Source organism: Stenella coeruleoalba, assembly GCF_951394435.1.
Source record: "Stenella coeruleoalba genome assembly, chromosome: 5".
Lineage (NCBI taxonomy): Eukaryota > Metazoa > Chordata > Mammalia > Artiodactyla > Delphinidae > Stenella > Stenella coeruleoalba.
In genome coordinates, this window is record NC_137150.1 from 26,648,434 (window position 1) to 26,664,225 (window position 15,792).

At 43.9% G+C, this 15,792-nt stretch overlaps 1 protein-coding gene across 2 annotated transcripts in view; it reads right to left on the minus strand.

Moving 5' to 3' along the window:
* CLSTN2 (calsyntenin 2) overlaps nt 1-15,792 on the minus strand; it is a gene marked incomplete at its 3' end in the record, with an annotated part of 635,319 nt that overhangs the window by 24,037 nt on the left and 595,490 nt on the right. The window lies entirely within an intron of this gene.

Genomic DNA, 15,792 nt, shown 5'->3' on the forward strand with positions numbered 1-15,792 from the left:
CGGTATTTGTTTTTCTCTTTCTGACTTACTTCACTCTGTATGACAGACTCTAGGTCCATCCACCTCACTACAAATAACTCAGTTTCGTTCCTTTTTATGGCTGAGTAATATCCCATTGTATATATGAGCCACATCTTCTTTATCCATTCATCTGGTGATGGACACTTAGGTTGCTTCCATTTCCTGGCTATTGTAAATATAGCTGCAATGAACATATTGGTACACGACTCTCTTTGAATTATGGTTTTCTCAGGGTATATGCCCAGTAGTGGGATTGCTGGGTCATATGGTAGTTCTATTTGTAGTTTTTTAAGGAACCTCCATACCGTTCTCCATAGTGGCTGTATCAATTTACATTCCCACCAACAATGCAAGAGTGTTCCCTTTTCTCCACACCCTCTCCAGCATTTATTGTTTGTAGACTTTTTGGTGATGGCCATTCTGACTGGTGTGAGATGATATCTCATTGTAGTTTTGATTTGCATTTCTTGAATAATTAGTGATGTTGAGCATTCTTTCATGTGTTTGTTGGCAATCTGTATATCTTCTATGGAGAAATGTCTGTGTAGGTCTTCTGCCCATTTTTGGATTGCGTTGTTTGTTTTTTTGTTATTGACCTGCATGAACTGCTTGTAAGTTTTGGAGATTAATCCTTTGTCAGTTGCTTCACTTGCAAATATTTTCTCCCATTTTGAGCATTGTCTTTTGGTCTTGTTTATGGTGTCCTTTGCTGTGCAAAATCTTTTAAGTTTCATTAGGTCCCATTTGTTTATTTTTGTTTTTATTTCCATTTCTCTAGGAGGTGGGTCAAAAAGGATCTTGCTGTGATTTATGTCATAGAGTGTTCTGCCTATGTTTTCCTCTAAGAGTTTGATAGTTTCTAGCCTTACATTTAGGTCTTTAATCCATTTTGAGCTTATTTTTGTGTATGGTGTTAGGGAGTGTTTTAATCTCATACTTTTATATGTACCTGTCCAGTTTTCCCAGCACCACTTACTGAAGACGCTGTCTTTTCTCCACTGTATATTCTTGCCTCCTTTATCATAGATAAGGTGACCATATGTACGTGGGTTTGTCTCTGGGCTTTCTATCCTGTTCCATTGATCTATATTTCTGTTTTTGTGCCAGTACCATACTCTCTTGATTACTGTAGCTTTGTAGTATAGTCTGAAGTCCACGAGCCTGATTCCTCCAGCTCTGTTCGTTCTCAAGATTGCTTTGGCTATTCAGGGTCTTTTGTGTTTCCATACAAATTGTGAACTTTTTTGTTCTAGTTCTGTGAAAAGTGGCATTGGTAGTTTGATAGGGATTGCATTGAATCTGTAAATTGCTTTGGGTAGTAGAGTCATTTTCACAATGTTGACTCTTCCAATCCAAGAACATGTTATATCTCTCCATCTGTTTGTATCATCTTTAATCACTTTCATCAGTGTCTTATAATTTTCTGCATACAGGTCTTCTGTCTCCTTAGGCAGGTTTATTCCTAGATATTATATTCTTTTCGTTGCAATGGTAAATGGGAGTGTTTTCTTAATTTCTCTTTCAGATTTTTCATCATTAGTGTATAGGAATGCAAGAGATTTCTGCGCATTAATTTTGTATCCTGCTACTTTACCAAATTCATTGATTAGCTCTAGTAGTTTTCTGGTAGCATCTTTAGGATTCTCCATGTATAGTATCATGTCATCTGCAAACAGTGACAGCTTTACTTCTTCTTTTACAATTTGGATTCCTTTTTCTTCTCTGATCGTTGTGGGTAAAACTTCCAAAACTATGTTGAATAATAGCGATGAGAATGGGCAACCTTGTCTTGTTCCTGATCTTAGTGGAAAAGGTTTCAGCTTTTCACCATTGAGGATGATGTTGGCTGTGGGCTTGTCATATATGGCCTTTAGTATGTTGAGGTAAGTTCCCTCTATGCCTACTTTCTGCAGGGTTTTTCTCATAAATGGGTGTTTAATTTTGTCAAAAGCTTTCTCTACATCTATTGAGATGATCATATGGTTTTCCTCCTTCAACTTGTTAATATGGTTTATCACATTGATTGATTTGCATATATTGAAGAATCCTTTCATTCCTGGGATAAACCCGACTTGATCATGGTTCATGATCCTTTTAATGTGCTGTTGGATTCTGTTTGCTAGTATTTTGTTGAGGATTTTTGCATCTACGTTCATCAGTGATATTGGCCTGTAGTTTTCTTTCTTTGTGACATCTTTGGTTTTGGTATCAGAGTGATGGTGGCCTTGTAGAATGAGTTTGGGAGCGTTCTTCCCCCCACTGTATTTTGGAAGAGTTTGAGAAGGATAGGTGTTAGCTCTTCTCTAAATGTTGGATAGAATTCGCCTGTGAAGCCATCTGGTCCTGGGCTTTTGTTTGTTGGAAGATTTTTAATCACAGTTTCAATTTCAGTGCTTGTGATTGTTCTGTTTATTTTTTCTATTTCTGCCTGGTTCAGTCTCGGAAGGTTGTGCATTTCTAAGAATTTGCCCATTTCTTCCAGGTTGTCCATTTTGTTGGCATATAGTTGCTTGTAGTAATCCCTCATGATCCTTTGTATTTCTGCAGTGTCAGTTGTTACTTCTCCTTTTTCATTTCTAATTCTATTGATTTGAGTCTTCTCCCTTTTTTTCTTGATGAGTCTGGCTAATGCTTTATCAATTTTGTTTATCCTCTCAATGAAACAGCTTTTAGTTTTATTGATCTTTGCTATCATTTCCTTCATTTCTTTTTATTTATTTTTGATCTGATCTTTATGATTTCTTTCCTTCTGCTACCTTTGGGGATTTTTTGTTCTTCTGTCTCTAATTGCTTTAGGTGTAAGGTTAGGTTGTTTATTTGAGATGTTTCTTGTTTCTTAAGGTAGGATTTTATTGCTATAAACTTCTCTGTTAGAACTGCTTTTGCTGCATCCCATAGGTTTTGGGTTGTCGTGTTTTCATTGTCATTTGTTTCTAGGTATTTTCGTTTCTTTTTATGGCTGAGTAATAATCCATTGTATATTTGTGCCACATCTTCTTTATCCATTCATTTGTCAGTGGACACTTAGGTTGCTTCCATTTCCTGGCTGTTGTAAGCAGAGCTGCAATGAATACTGTGGTACATGACTCTTTTTGAATTATGGTTTTCACAGGGTATATGCCCAGTAGTGGGATTGCTGGGTCATATAGTAATTCTATTTTTAGTGTTTTTTTTTTTTTTTTTTTTTTTTGCGGTATGCAGGCCTCTCACTGTTGTGGCCTCTCCCGTTACGGAGCACAGGCTCTGGACGCGCAGGCTCAGTGGCCATGGCTCATGGGCCCAGCCGCTCCACTGCATGCGGGATCTTCCCGGACCGGGGCACGAACCCGTGTCCCCTGCATCGGCAGGCAGACCCTCAACCACTGCGCCACCAGGGAAGCCCCCTATTTTTAATTTTTTAAGGAATCTCCATACTGTTCTCTATAGTGGCTGTATCAATTTACATTCTCACCAACAGTGCAAGAGGGTTCCCTTTTCTCCACAGCCTCTTCAGCATTTATTGTTTGTAGACTTTTTCATGATGGCCATTCTGACTGGTGTGAGGTGATACCTCATTGTAGTTTTTATTTGCATTTCTCTAATGATTAATGATGTTGAGCATCCTTTCATGTGTTTGTTGGCAATCTGTATATCTTTTTCAGAGAAATGTCTATGTAGGTCCTCTGCCCATTTTTAGATTGGGTTGTTTTTTTTCATACTGAGCTGCATTAGCTGCTTGTATATTTTGGAGATTAATCCTTTGTCAGTTGCTTCATTTGCAAATATTTTCTCACATTCTGAGGGTTGTCATTTCGTCTTGTTTATGGTTTCCTTTGCTGTGCAAAAAGCTTTGAAGTTTCATTAGGTCCCTTTTGTTTATTTTTGTTTTTATTTCCATTTCTCTAGGAGGTGGCTCAAAAAGGATCTTGCTGTGATTATGTCATAGAGTGTTCTGCCTATGTTTTCCTCTAAGAGTTTTATAATATCTGGCTTTACATTTAGGTCTTTAATCCATTTGGAGTTTGTGTACGGTGTTAGGAAGTGTTCCAATTTCATTCTTTACATGTAGCTCTCCAGTTTTCCCAGCACTACTTATGAAGAGGCTGTCTTTTCTCCATTGTATATCCTTGCCTCCTTTGTCAAATATCAGGTGACCATATTTTTATGGGTTTATCTCTGGGCTCTCTATCCTGTTCCATTGATCTATATTTCTGTTTTTGTGCCAGTACCATACTGTCTTGATTACTGTAGCTTTATAGTATAGTCTGAAGTTAGGGAGCTGGATTCCTCCGGTAGGTATTTATTCTATAGTTACAGAGGAAACTTGGGGTTAGAGGAGAAAGTAGCCAAGGTCACATGAGCAGGAATTGGTGAAATGTGGGCTCTAGAGAGTGAGTACATCCATCTGTGCTCAGGACTAACTGGGCAAACTAGTGGTACTGGGCAGCCCAGTCTAGAATGTGGCTTGGAGAGAGCCGCTGTGGTCTGCCATCCAGGCTCCCTCGACTTCTCACTCAGAAGCTCCATCCTTAAAGACCACACTCTGTGACTCTCCTGGTTGCCAAGACATCTTCCTACACAGTATTTTCGTTCAGTGAAACATCCATATTTCCTATTTTTGACTCAAGAATCCCAGATCTGTGATGCACTCTATTAGTGATGCAGCTCCAGGAACGCAGTTCTATTAGCATTTTGCAATAGGAGGCCAGCAAAAATTGGAAATATATTTGCACTCAGAGGTGGTTGTGATGTAGGATTTAAAAAAAATAATGGATACATTGAAAAATCGCTTTCTATTTAATATCTAGGGTGTCTGCACGCACCACATGGCTCCCCTGCTAACATTTAGACATACACATGCTCGTGAATTATTTTAAGAAAAGAAAATAACCTGATTTCTAGTACAAAGAACCTTCTCTAAATATTTGCAAACACAATTTTGGATTCCTCAGGTTAGATCTGCACACATTTTTAAAGTGTTTTCTGTTTGCCTAGCCTTCTGTTTGATTCAGTTGATTATAAGATGGGACTGTGTTCCCTAGGAGCTCACATTTAGTTGGGAGAATAGACACTGGAAAAGTAAAATAAAAATATGGGTAAATTTCCAGTACAGCAGGTGTTCTAAGGCAGTGCATGATTAATTTCCAAACGTGATTTAGACAATGTGTCCAACAGATCAGAGGGGGGAAAAATAACATCCATGATTTAGTATTAGGTCCCTAAAACATGGCAAATTTCTTTTATATACTATTTTATTTAATGCTTAAGTGGCAGGATAGTACTTTTGAGATCATAGCCTCTCTTCTTTATTTTTTTCTGAAGCCGCAATTTTTAATAAAAGAATTCCAAAATCAAACCTGGCCTCCTGGGCCATTATGAAGAAATATTTATCAAGTGAATAAGAATATGCCTCTCTTCTTCTGATTTCTCCCATCTTACCCTCCACTTAAACGCACCTCTGCCTTGTGATCATTGCTGCAGGGAGGGTTGTGACGGGGGAAGAGGAGATGGGGCTTGAAGCCGAATCTCTTCCTCATTTTCATTTGCAGAATCCTAAACCTTTAGGAGGGTGGGGAAGATGTGGGTATCTTCAACATCTGGGGGAAAATAGAGGAAGAAAATCTGCCTTCCCCCAGTCTAGGAAATGATACCCCAGACTGGCGGGTGGCAGGGAAGGGGTGGGGGGATAAGATGAAAGAGATGCAGAGTGAGGGCACCTGAGGCCCACCACCTGGGCTGAGCCCTGGAAGGGGTGTGTGATATTGGGAGGGAATGCCAGCCTGGCATATCTGGACAGATGGACCATGGATGGTTTCACAGAGAACATGAGAAGCAGCAGAGGTATTTCTGTGCCCCTGAGTAAGGCAAGGGAATACAGAGAGCACTGATGGCCCTAAAGGACCATTAGTGACTGAGGACCAAAGAGATGGGCACTATTTCAGTGGATACCTGCATGGAAAGATGACTGGAGGCCCCTTGACACCCTAGCGCCTTATACAATCCAGCCCCCTGAAATCAGCGAGCACCCTAAGGAAATGGGAGAATTCCAAATTTGCCAAGGTTGAATCTCCTCCAGTCAGATAGAAGAGGGGCTTGAAATGAAACTAAGACGGATGTGGAAAAACTACTTTTCTTTTTGTGAATCCAGACTCTTAGCTGCTAAACATACAACTCCTTTTACAGATGATGTTTTCAAAGCTAGGTAGGTAAATGGCCTAATGCCCTACGGGCAGAAGTTAGCGAAATTCTGATTCAAACTCAGGTCTTGCTTGCCCCCAAGCCTTTGACCTCCACGCCATACAGTACATATGGCCGGGAGAGTTCGAGCAGCATTTCTTGGAGGATGTCATAATTGGGGTGCTTCAGAAAGATGGGGACAGGTTGGAACTGACACGGGGCTGGGGGAGAATGTCCAATGACACTGGGTTCTGTAGACACTGAATGGTTTCAGAAGCAACTCTCAATGATTTGTGTCAAGTTTGCTGGGAAACACAGTTGTCCTGAAAAATAATAGTGTTTGGCGAGTGTGATTTAACGTTACCTGTGTTATTCTGGGTCGGAGTTTGCACTGGGAATGAATTCCCCCTCAGCTTTCTTTCCACTGGGAGGTGAGCCCATCGACTGTTCACGTAGCTTTAGAATCAGTCATGTTCACCTTCCTCTGAGTAAAAGATCTGTGTCGTGCGAAGGTACTAAGTCTCTTCCCCTTGCAAAGCGTATGCGGATGCTGTGATCTTTTTTTTTTTTTCTTTTCCTGCTGTTATTCCCACAGCTATTTAGTCTGAGAAACCCATGGAAGGTAGTGGGGGCCACGTTCCCTCTTGCTTGAGTTGGAGGCTGCTCTGTGCATGGTTTATTGATGGGGACACTCCTCAATGAACACAATTTCATGGATGGTTGGATATCAATTTTGAGCAATGCAAATGGTGAGACCATCTGAAATCTTGCTTTCTCTCATTTCCTCATTTCAGTGATGGAGACACACACGGAGCGCAAAGACTAAGTGAAGTGTGTGATAGACCCCCATAAGCTGCGGCTTTTAAAACTGTCCGTGCAACCCCGGGGGTTGAACTGTAGTTGCAGGGACTTGTGGACAGAGACGCTGTGCCATCAGGGCTGGCCATGACGCATTCTCAGCAGGCTTTCTCTATCCTTTGGTTTTTATGTCTCCCTCCCTCCAGCCTTTCCAGCAAACATTTACACGGCATGTTCTAAGTGAGTGAAACATACGACTTATGGGATGACCACAAAAGTCATTACTCCGGGGTTGGGGACCTAAGTTGATGGAGTTAGAAGGGCCCTCATCCCTCACCCAGGATGGCCCCTCCACTCTCCAGAACCACAGAGGCAAGACATGGTCCTCAAAGACTCAGAGCAGATAAGCAGCAGTAGTGAGGGTCTGGAATTCTCGTCTGATTCCAAACTCAACCCTCCCATTAAACCATAATGTGCGGGGGGCCTGTGGTTATCTTTGGCCTCAGCTTGATTTTGTCTGATCTGTGGGAAAAAATGCTCAGGGAGTTTGGGTAAATGGTTTGACCCCAGATTCCAGAATCCTCTGGTCTTCCTTACTTGGCTGTGAAACACCATCTGACTTTACATGTCCCTAGAAGCAGAGGTGGTGTAGCAGCATAATTAAGGGTGAGGGCTCTGGGTGGCACAGACCTGGGTGCAAATCCAGGCTCTAGGTAACCTTTCCCAAGGCCCTTATGTTCTCTAAGTCTTAGTTTCCTCATCTGCAAAATGGGGATGATAATCACACCCACACCATAGGGTTGTTAAACAGAAGACAAGCCAGAGCTGAGCACAGTGCAGGAACTCAAAATTGGCCACTAGTTCTGGTGACAGCAAGAACCGAGGGACTCTGAAATGAGTCACGTGAGTTTTCTGTCTCTTCTTTCAGTGGCCTTCTCCTGTTTTTTTCTCCCCACTCTGGTGTGCCTCTCAGAGAAGTTAAAATGACACTGTTTTTACTCTAAGACCCTTGCCAAATTTTCTAATTAATATTACTTTCAGAATAAGATTCAACGTTAAAATTGTAACTCAGTTATACTGTGTTTCCACACATGAATGCCTGAATTTTAAAGCTGATTTCATCTGTGTTGTCTTTTTTTTTTTTTTTTTTTTGCAGTACGCGGGCCTCTCACTGCTGTGGCCTCTCCCATTGCGGAGCACAGGCTCCGGACACGCAGGCTCAGCGGCCATGGCTCACGGGCCCAGCCGCTCCGTGGCATGTGGGATCCTCCCAGGCCGGGGCATGAACCCAGGTCCCCTGCATCGACAGACGGACTCTCAACCATTGCGCCACCAGGGAAGCCCATCTGTGTTGTCTTTAAACCAATATACCCTCATGTCAAATGAACTCCAGGTCCTAGAATCACCTTTTCTTGATTTTTTAGTAGAGACAAAGCAAAGAGACACCTTGTTAGTCATGCCTGTGTGTCAGACCATGAACCATATGCCTTTGTCAAAACAAACTCAAAAATGGGGTATAATTCAATAAACACTAATTATTGACCTTCTCCAGGACATGAAGTAGGAGGAAAGAGACGGGGAGGAGAATCTGTGAAAGCAGATAGTCCTTACTTTCTGCAAACTCATGCCCTAGTAGTGGGTGGAGATCTGCATTAATAACTCCAATGAGATGTTTCCCAAACAGTGCTCCAAGAACACTATTCCACAAAGAGTGAGTTCCACAGTGGAATACGATTGAGAAACATAGGTTAAGTAATGTCAAACTGATTGGTTTCTTGGCAGGCTTTTGAGAGCTTTGAATAAGCACATGTGCATTGTGACTCTTCAGTGTGGTGCTGTGGGGATGGTTTACGCAGTTTCCCAAACTGGACCTTGGCCTCCTTGAGGAAACTGTGGGACCGAGCTCCATGAACCCCTCGGGAAATGCCACTTGAATGTAAGGCGGACTGTGCTAGCCCGTGCCTCTTTCTCCCAGCAGCAGAGACCCCCAGGGATGCAGAATAATTTCAACACAGACTTTATTAAGAGAATTTGTATTAAATTAGACCAAGCTTATTAAGTGACGGCATGTATTCCAAGTCTCTGCACTACTTTTAGTGTCTGGAAAAAAAAAATGACCTGAAAATGTACAGCAGATCTCAGGTCCACAGGTGGCTCTAATTCCTCTCTGTCTGAGGAACAGACGCTATTGATTACTGCAACCCTCAGGGTTATTTCTGCCTTTTTATTCCTTTTTTGGCCATTCCTATTCTTTGCCTTGACTCCTCCCCAAAGCCACAATGGGGGTTCTCTCTGTCTGTCCCTTAACAGGTTCTAATGTTTAGAACCATCCCCTTCTTTATCTCCCGCTGCTTTATTTGTTTAGTAGGGGGTAGGACTCAGCCAGACCAGGAGCTAGGGCAGAAAGCCCTTCTCATCCAAGGCCAGAGGGGTGCCACTGTCAGGAACAGGCAAAGCTAGACACTCTAGGGAGGTCAAGGTCCAGAGAGCACTGGAGGAGAGGCCCCAGCAGAGGCAGGGATGAGGTGGTGTCTGGGGGCAGAGCCACAAGCAGAGAAGTGTGTGATGAGCTCCCCCAAGAGCAGATGAGACTCAGGCAGAGGGCAGGGTGGTACTTTCTGGGGTGCATGTCTAGAACTATGTTTCTTCAAACATGTTCAGCCATTTCATTAACAGAACTTTTGCCCTGATATCATACAAAATGGATAAAACAGAGCTGCTCTGGTTGTCATGTTGAGGGAGAGGTGCCCTGGGGTGTCACCTGTTGATGCACCTCTCTGACACCCCGGGGACTCCCTAAGGCCGTGGTCTGGCACATCAGCAGGCTTCCCGATTCACCCCCACGACAGCTGAGTTACAGGCCCTGGTTGGTTGGGCCCAGTGTAGAGGTCCAGGCACAAAGCAGATGTGATTATACAGTTTTTACCATATATGGGTAGAACTTGAAGTTTTGCTGTTAAAAATGGATGAGTAGGGGGCTTCCCTGGTGGCGCAGTGGTTGAGAGTCCGCCTGCCGATGCAGGGGACACGGGTTCGTGCCCCGGTCTGGGAAGATCCCACATGCTGCGGAGCGGCTGGGCCTGTGAGCCATGGCCGCTGAGCCTGCGCGTCCGGAGCCTGTGCTCCGCAACGGGAGAGGTCACAGCAGTGAGAGGCCCGTGTACCGCAAAAAAAAAAAAAAAAAAGGATGAGTAGGGACTCTAAGGAAAAGGACAAATTAATTAGTCTTTCAAAAGATCTTCTCCAATGGCGTGACCCAGAGAGAGACAGGGACCTGGTATTTGTCCAAAGGCAGACGTTTCTGACTGATCAGACTGATCTCGGCCAGGAGAGAGGATCTGATTCCATCCCCAGAACACTGACACGGAGCACAGAGGTGATGGTCAGGTGGCATGCAGTGGCCATGCAGAGGAAGGAGGACTTTTTTGAAAGGCGAGGTCCATCCTGACTTCAAAAGCCCTTCTCAAGAATTAAAATATGCTGCCTGCTCTAGACCGTACTGGCAACATTTCTTAAGTGTAAATGAAGTCTCAATTTTTTTTTTAATTACTGGAAAAAATACCAATGAAAATAAAGTTCTACCAATTACTTTGGCTTTCCAATTCACGAACAGGGCACAGTAGGCTAATTGGGGCTGGAGAACACTGCCCAGCCTCAGTGCTGGAGCCAGTTCCTGGGAGCAAGAAGCTGCTAGCACGTTATTTTCTATCCTCATTGTTAAACCCCAATTGGAAATTTCATAAATGGGAACCAGTTCCCTTGCCAATCTCAAAAGTACTTGAAAAACTCCCCACGATTACAGGCCCAAAGGGGTTCGTTCACACAGCGGGCTTAGAACGTGTAGATAAGTGGACTTCGGGAGGTTTAGAAACATGCCGAGATAAAGACTGCATCATAGGCCATCAACTTCACAGTGCCATGTCCTATTGAAAGACCTTTTGATGTCTCCTTCCAAGACGAAAAGAGAATCCAGGCTCCTGACAAGGCAAGATGGCGCACTATGGTCTGGTCTCACCTCCTTATCTCAGCCTCCTCTCAACTCATTCTGGTCCATGCACGTTCCAGTGATAGGGCACCCTGGGCATGCTGACGTCAAGCTTCTCTGCCACGCTGTATGCTGTTGCCGTCTTTATCTTCCTAGCGAACTCTTTCTCATCCAATAAAGCCCAATTTTAAAGAGTTTAAAGGATTTTTCTCCTATGCTGAAAATTCACCAATAGATTATCATTCCCCTCAGAGAAGATACTCAGATCTTCTCCATGCCCAGAAGCCTGGATGATCAGGTTCTCTCCTATACCATCAGCCCCATCTTCCAGCGCCTATAGATGGACCTGGGAGGGCAGGGTCTGAGTGTGAGCATTAATCCCGGGGAAAGGGAGAAGGTCAGTGCATGCAGGGAGCCACGGGGAAGATGGTATCCCAGAGGCCAGAGTGTACCAAGGTCTTGCAGACAATCTGCCATATTGGGTTTAGGTGCAAGGAGCAGAGAAGGAGGTGGACGAGGCGACCAGCAGATGTTTTCAAATTTACACATTCATTCAACTGAAACATGCCAAGCACACTCCATGGACCCATCACCTAATCCTTGTAATAAGGAATAGGTATTACTCTAGATTAAAAAGAAAAAAATCGGTGAGAAAGTAGGAGTTCAAGGAAGTTAGGGATTCTGCTGGATCCACACAGCTAGTGAGTGGCAGGGCTGGAATTTGACTCAAACTCAATTTTTTATGACTCCTAAGCCTAAACTCTTTTTTCTTGTTCTGTAGAGGATCAGTTGAAGTATATAGCAAGAGGTTAGCAAAGAGAATACAGAGTTTCTGTGGCGTTTTGATTCCAGAGTTGTCAGATATCTCAGAAAGTAAAGGGTTTACAGCATTTGTATCAATACACATCAGTTCCTGCATTTTCCCAAACACATAATCACATCAACAAGATGACCAATCAGCAACAGTGGCAGCAAGCCACAGTGGAAGGGGAACAGGCTTTGAAGAGTTGAGGTTGGGCAAATCTGATGGGGTGACCTTGGGTAAGCTACCTCACCTCTCAGACCCTCAGTTTTTTAATCCACAAGTGGGGACTTACTAGTGCTTTCTCAGAGGACTGTAAACATCCATGTACATAAAGGGCCTCCTTGCAACAGTGGCTCTTAGTTTCCTCCAGGAAATGACATAAGGCACTTCCACTCACATTTAATTGGCCAAAGCAAATCACATGGCCACACTTTACTCCAAGGAAGAGTGGTCCTAGCATCTATCTGGGAAGAGGACAGAAATACTCAAACACCCTAGTGACCATTCTTTCTCCCACACTCTTTTAAAGCATTTTAAAAAATCTTTATTTATTTATTTATTTATTTTGGCTGCATTGGGTCTTCATTGCTGCACGCGGGCTTTCTCTAGTTGCGGCGAGCGAGGGCTACTCTTTGTTGTGGTGTGCGGGCTTCTCATTGCAGTGGCTTCTCTTGTTGTGGAGCACAGGCTGTAGGCACGTGGGCTTCAGTAGTTGTGGCACATGGGCTCTAGAGCCCAGGCTCAGTAGTTGTGGTGCACAGGCTTAGTTGCTCCATGGCACGTGGGATCTTCCCGGACCAGGGCTCAAAACCATGTCCTCTGTTTTGGCAGGTGGATTCTTAACTACTTTGCCACCAGGGAAGTCCCTCTCCCACATTCTTTTAAAATGAACGTACACTTTGGTTTGAAAAGCATTTTTGTGGTATAGCTTTTAAATAAATTGTCATCAGGTATAATATTAGAATTTCTAGTTATGGAGTGACAATGTCATCTTCAGATGTGGCCTAGGTGGATATTGAGGAAGGAATCAACTCCCAGAGAATGGAGTCAAGGATCACAAAGAACATGTCCCACCCTAGCGCAGCGGCCCTTACAGCATCTGCCCAGAGGGATTTCAGAATTGCTGTGGACCAAAGACTGCTGTGTTTCTCTAACTATTCCTCTTACGTAGTGGAAATGTTTTTTGGTTATTCTTCTTCATTCCACTGTTGTATAGTGTGTGTGTGTGTCTGTGTGTGTGTGTGTGTTTGTGTGCACGTGCACGTATGGAGGGGGTGATGGCTGTGGTGGTAGCAAATACTTCTTCTTGTTAGCGTATAGGTCTCCAGATGGAGTGGAGCCGCATCTGGGCCAGATAGAGAGCCTCCTGTGCATCTCAACCCAATGGAAAGATCATCAGGAATCACTCAGAGAACCTGTACATTGAGCTTGGCTCCAGTCACAGGTGGGACTCAGAGCTTGTCTCATTTAGAGAAGGGTGGCTGTATTTTTATTGTGGGAAGGGCAGTCAAACGAACATCGCTGACTAAGTGGACAGACCGTGGTGTTCATCAGTGTCGTTCGTACAATATTTCCAGTTTTTCTTCCAGACATATTGTAGATTTCACTTCCAGGCTTTGTTGGAGTTAGATGTGGCCATGTGACTTGCTTTGGCCAATAATGTGTGAGTAGAAATGACTGGTGTCACTTGTAGGCAGAAGCTTTAAGGGCTTGTGCACCGTCCGTCATGCTTTCTTTTTCTTCTTTCTCAGCGTGCAGCAGTGTAGCTGCTCTGTCTGCTTGGGAAAAGCAGAGAGGAGCCCCCTCTCTTCTGCAGTGGATATGAAGTGAGAATTATTTTAAATAACTGAGAACTGGGGCTTGGTTGTCACTACAGCACAACTTAGCCTATTCTAACTGATCCAAAGAGACCATCTTAATTCTTTATAAAATCACTTTCTTTTGGTGGGGCTGGTCTGCCCAGTTGGCACGTAACTGGGAAAAAGTGGTTTCAACTGGCCTTGTTAGAGTTCGGGGCAGGTTTCCATTGCAGGCTGGGGTGACAGGGATCCAGATGTGGTCCCGGAGGGCCTCTAGGGAAGAGTAGTGGTCAGGTTCATGGTGAGGACATGACTGGGGCCCCCTTATCTTATGGGCAGCATCCAGGCTATGTTCTGGAATATCCACGGGCTGACTGGGGGTGTCCAGCTGGGGCACTGAGCCATCGCTCCAGCACAGCTGTGTTTAGTGACTAATGATTCCTGTGCAACCTCTAAATCGGTGCCTTGCTATACTAGTTAGTTTCATGGACTCTTGCCAGGTGACACCGTCTTCCTTTCCTGTTATCCTGGGGAACTCTGCAATACTGAGGAAGCTCCTATCACATTCTACTGAAATGTCTGAGAAGCTTTCTACTACCCCGTGATGTACGTCAGACTTCAAGTAGGTGACTTCTGCTCAAAAACACACTCTCTCGCTCAGGCATAAAAAAGAATGAAATAATGCCATTTGCAGCAATGTGGATGGACCTAGAGATTATCACACTAAGTGAAGTAAGCCAGACAGAGAAAGACAGATATCATATGATTGGTTTATACGTGGAATCTAAAAAGAAAAGATACAAATGAACTTATATACAAAACAGAAATAGACTCACAGACATAGAAAACAGACTTATGGTTAACAAAGGGGAAAGTGGGGAGAGGGATAAACTAGGAGGTTGGGATTAACATATACACACTACTATATATAAAATAGATAAACAACAAGGACCTACTGTATAGCACAGGAAACTATACTCAATAGTTTGTTATAACCTATAAGGGAAAAGAATCTGAAAAAGAATATATATACACACACATATATATCTCTGAATCACTTTGCTGTACACCTGAAACTAACCCAACCTTGTAAATCAACTATACTCCAATTAAAAAATATATACTCTCTTCTGTTGCCTCATTCCTGCTTTGTTTCCTTCCCGGACTTTGTGTCTCTAGTGCTCCCAGGGCTGCACCATTTGCCCTTCGTGTCATCTTCTCTTGCATGGGGCTGCCCAGAACTCACTCTTCGTCCCAGTGCAGAGGGGCCTATGTCTCCCCTAGAGGAAGCCAGCCCTCTGAAGACTTACTCTTATACCATAACCCACCTTTCCCCTAAGCCCCCATGGAGAATGGTCAAGGCCACCGATCTTAGTAACTTTCAAAGAATCCATCAACACGAGTTCGAGTCATCTCAAAGTGCTAACCTGCTTATTTGGGGAGCATTTTACTTCCCCTCTGCTCTCCCATTGGTACTTCAAAACAACCCAGCTGCTAAGGGGGCAATGACAAAGATGCCAGCAAATCTGAGTGGGGAATAGAGAGGCTACCTGCATGCTCAGAGGGCTGGTTTTCCTGCCTCCAAAGAGATCAGCCTGGGTGCAGGGACTGGAGGAGAGGCAGCAGCAGAGGAAATGAGGAGGGAGCAGGGACCTTCAAGCGAGAAGGCAGCAAAGAGCCTCCATCCCTGGGGAGCAGGGGAGGGGCTCAGAGCTTAGCAGAACTTGAGGACGGCCTCTCGTGGCTTTGAACCCTATGCGCAATCCACCCGCTCCCTCCGTCCCACATATTTGTGAATTCCCGGTATAGAGGGTTGGGGTCTTGGATAATTTGATTGGGAATAAAGAGAGATCCTTGGCTCCTGACCTGTGTAGCAATCAACAGAGCCAACTGGCAATTTTGTTATAAGATTCCACATTCAGCCCCACACAGCCCCAGTTTGAAACCGGCTAAGGTTCCAGAACAATAAAAGGTATTACCAACTCAGAGGCAACCTGAAATTCTCATGTTGATCTAAAATCAAAATCTGGTCTCAAGCCAAGTGCTTTATTATTATACAAGCGTAGTGCCTGGATTCATCCTTATTTTTATAAGTCCTGTTTTATTAGTAAGGGATAGAAAATTTTCCTGGCTGATTCTCATACCACTTGCTTTGCCCTTTTCTCTGTCAGTACCTTTCATGGACCGTACGCAGATGGGCCAGGAAGAAGGTCTGGACTTAGGGTTAC